Below are 4,357 nucleotides of genomic sequence, written 5' to 3'. Positions count from 1 at the left end.
TCTTCAAAACAGTACATAACTGTATCTTGATTAATTTCAGAATTTTTGCTCCCACTTTTCCGTTTGGAACTTCCCGATATCAAATCAAACTACATTCAAAGCAATGAGATACATCAACCCACCAAAATTAAATTCAGATGTACAACTATATAAATATTCGTTTAATGATTCTATTGAAGAATTACAAAAATGTATTTTGAGATTCCACAGAGAGTTGTACCTCAGAAGTCAGGGATAAGCTATCTGCAGGTTGAATATTCTGAGTGTTTTGTTTCAAATCTGTATGAATTTTCTTCAAGCAATAAATCAAACTCTTAGCTTAATGTGAATGACATGGACCGACCTCATAGGAATTTCCTTGCTGTCAAAGAGATACAATACAGTTGCCATCCTATAGATATGTGTGAAATAATGATAAGATAATCTATTAATACTGATTTTGGACACATCCATTCACTTACTGCATTGCATTGCATTGCATTTTGTGGAAAATACGTTCCTTCTTTTAAAAAAACTTGTAACAAGCTAGCAAAGACCTTTATGTTTTCCCAGAACTTCAACACACTGCTATTTCAATTGCAGGGCACAACAGTTATCTTTAGAAGCAGCTAACCAGAGTGAACAATTTAACACCTAGTCATGCCTTTAACCTTTGTCTCAATCTCATCCTCAAGCGCATGGTGGCTTGTTAATTCTCTGCATGAACATAATCAGTAAAGTATTTATTTCACCAATTGTCCACTTCAGTTAGCTTAGTAATTCTATTCACTTATTTAGCTTTTTCCTTTGATTTTGAGCAATTTCTATTTTATTGATAATTAAAATAATTCGTGTTACTTATACTTCCATCTTTGTTTAGGTTTGAGTGGATCCATGAAGTAGGCAACATTATTCCTTAAAGTTCTGTGTCAGCTACATTACACCTGCATTATTTACTAAGTTGTTTGTCAAACATAAGGTGCATGCTTTGGCTGATGATTGAAAAAGCTTACTTAGTTATCTCCAGAGACAACCGCTACAAAATACATAAAAATTATATGGATAACTTCTGTTTGAATATGCTGCCTCCAAGTGCCTTGGGATGCTTTTCTATGCTAAAGGGGCTACGTGAATGGAAATTGAGCTTTTGTTGGACTACTGAAAATATTTCAACCTTGTTGTGATTCAAAGTTCTTTTTTAGCTGTGGACAATGTTGATTTTTTTCTTGCAGAATCAAGCTTATTATAAGGTTAAATATGTCCACCAGTGAAGGAATTGTGGTAGAGAAGGTGGTGGGGGGTCACTTTTACCTAAAGAAATAATAATTAAAATTTAAAATTAGCTTTAACATATTTATAAATATGATTTAACATCTTTTGGGTTCAGCAAAAATTTCTTAGGCCCCATAGACTGAACTCCACATAGTGTATTGGTGGTTCATATGGAAACAGTACATAACAACATCTTAACCTGGGTGGTTGGCAGTGAAATAATTGAGTGTGAATGTCCCAATGTTTAACAGATTCTTGGAAAATCAAAGAATTTGTTCGTTTCTATATTGTCATCATGGCTCCTGCCTACAAGTCCAGATATTCTACGTAGTGCATTATTTTGTTGCTTAAAAGCTTATATAATGTGTTTTTAGCTGCTGATTATATCATTTAGCCCCATAGTTCCAGCAAAAGAACATTTACTTTTACTGCTCTTTGTCTAATGGTATATACTGATAATGGAATGGAGAAGTATTTGAACTAAAAGAATGAAAATTAATATCTGCTTGATTATATCTTCGGAGATGCAGGGAAAACCTAATCTTTAGAGTTAAACTGGCATAACTGAATTGTTTTATTCATCTGTTGTTTGATTTTCCTGTTAGTGATTGCCCAGACTTATTATTGCACCTGTTCTGCACTATTCCAAAGACCACTGCTTAGTAGCAGATGCATTTGCACAATGTCATTGGGCAAGAGAACATTGGAGCCAATGTCAAAGAGTAAGAGTTACAACATTATTCTCACTGGTTGCCATACAGTTCAGTTGGTGGAAAAGGATATTTTCTGTGGTATTATATAAGAGAGGCAAGGAGTTGAGTCGGAGTGGCGTAGAATTGAGTAAGAGATGCGTGGGGTTAAGTAGGAGAGGTGTAGGGCTGCGGATAAGATAAGATTTCTTTATTAGTCACATGTACATTGAAACACACAGTGAAACGCATCTTTTGCATAGAGTGTTCTGGGGGCAGCCTACAAGTGTCGCCACGCTTCCAGCACCAACATGGCATGCCCACAACTTCCTAACCCGTACGTCTTTGGAATGTGGGAGGAAAGCGGAGCACCCCGAGGAAACCCACGCAGACACAGGGAGAACGTACAAACTCCTTACAGACAGTGGCTGGAATTGAACCAGGGTCGCTGGTCCTGTAAAGTAGGAAGGGTGTGGGGTAAAGTAGGAAGGGTGTGGGGTTAAGTAGAAGAGGTGTGGTGCTGAGGAGAGGCATGGGATTGAGTTGGAGAGGCATAGCACATTTTATTTTGTGTTCATCAGAATTAAAAGTGTTAGAACCAGGGAAACTAACAATTTTTTTTAATTTAAAGAAGCACACCATCAGTACTAGGCAGTTTTTTCATGGTTATAGATATTATGCAACTCATCCAGCATGTCCCAACCATGCCCTGCCCTCAACTTTAGAACAAAATCATTGCTCCTCACACCAATATTGACTCAGATGGCCAATTTGAAGGCACCCCTTTCAGTCCAGCATGCTTTTTTTACTTTAGCTTCTGGCCACATACCAAGAAGTGATTCACAGAATTTGAGCATTTTGTTTGTCAGAGACCAGGTTAGCCCATTGGAGAACTTACTGGGAATCTTATCATTGAATATTCCACAACAGGACCTCACTTCAACATGTTCTGACTTTGCTGTGATGCTACCCTTTGGTACTTCTGCAAATGAAACTATTCTCTTCACATTGACTGTCTAGGCTATCATCACCTCATATTTTAAATTGCATACATTTCAGCAGTAGTTTTGAGGACCAATTGAGAGAGCTTCATTTGTGTGGTGTGGATACCTCTGTTATACATTTGTTGAAGGGGAAGCCAATTGAAAATAGCACTGACTGATATTGCCTTTTATTGCTTTTGAGTGAATCTTATTGAACTGTGAAACAGGGCTAAAGTAATTATTAAAATAGTTATATTTTTCCATGTACAGATCTGACTAATAATGTGGATGCATTAATTACTGAAAGTGGTAAAGCATTTCTTTAAATCTCAGTCCTCAGCTCATAATTCCACTTCATCTTTTTCTGTGTACAATGGTAGTAATGCTGGAACATGAACATTGCACAATATCATCAAGAGATATAGGCAATTTCCAAAAAAAATGCAGTTTGTTCTTTTCAATTTTAGCATGGCCTGGTTAAAGAGGAAGGAATGCTTGAATTTCTGTACCTTCATAAAATATCTTATATTGTGTTATGTTTCATCCAGTGCCCAGCAGTATATTGTCTTGAAATCTCTCATAGATAAATTGAATTTAATTATGTTTTATCTTAAGTAGGAAATGTTACACTTGGTTTCACTCTGACTAACAAATCAAAGGACCTTTGGCCAATTATGTCCCAATGCTGCAGAAAAGTGCAAGTTAATCCTTTATGAGTGGGCACTCATTCATGGGAAAAAGAATGTCAACGAACCTAAACTAGGTAAAAGGGTCAACAAATATCTCTAATGACACATACTTTAGATTGTCTTGGCTCAGTTATAGCAATTCACTACTGAAATTTGACATCTTTGCTAACAGGTGTCATTCCTGGTAATTTGATGCAAATTAAAGCTTACACAAGTGGAAAAATGCAGTGGTGACCAAACTATTTACAGGGTCAATTCAACCAAAGTTAAGTGTTCATTGAGTCAAAAAGAGAAATGAAAACAAAAGAAACTTGTCAGCCCATGAGTGCGAGGAACACACACTCTGGAAAGATTTATTAGCTGATGATAATTGGAGTTTAACAACATAAGAAACTTTATACAAGGAAATAATTAATATATAGCAGTCCAGTGTTTCACAGGATGACCTGATACAACTACAAGCCATGTTGCATTAGCAGAATAATTATGGTGCCTTTGTTCTATCAGAAAGCCCGTCACTCTCCCTGCTCTTTATTGATTTAATTGTGTCAAGATGCTGCTTCAAAGTTTTCAAAGTATTATTAGTGTCTGGCTAATCAAACGTGAGAGAAACTGCACAGAGTTTTTCATAGTTCAGTCACAACTATCAGACTCATGCAGCTGATATGACTGCTCTTTCTGCATGATAGAATCAGACTCTTTGCATGCAGACAGCAAGAAAACATTAATAAAGGCCAGACAAATG

Source organism: Pristis pectinata, chromosome 1 (assembly GCF_009764475.1).
Source record: "Pristis pectinata isolate sPriPec2 chromosome 1, sPriPec2.1.pri, whole genome shotgun sequence".
In the NCBI taxonomy this organism is placed as follows: Eukaryota; Metazoa; Chordata; class Chondrichthyes; order Rhinopristiformes; family Pristidae; genus Pristis; species Pristis pectinata.
Note: the sequence above shows the minus strand (reverse complement) of the source record.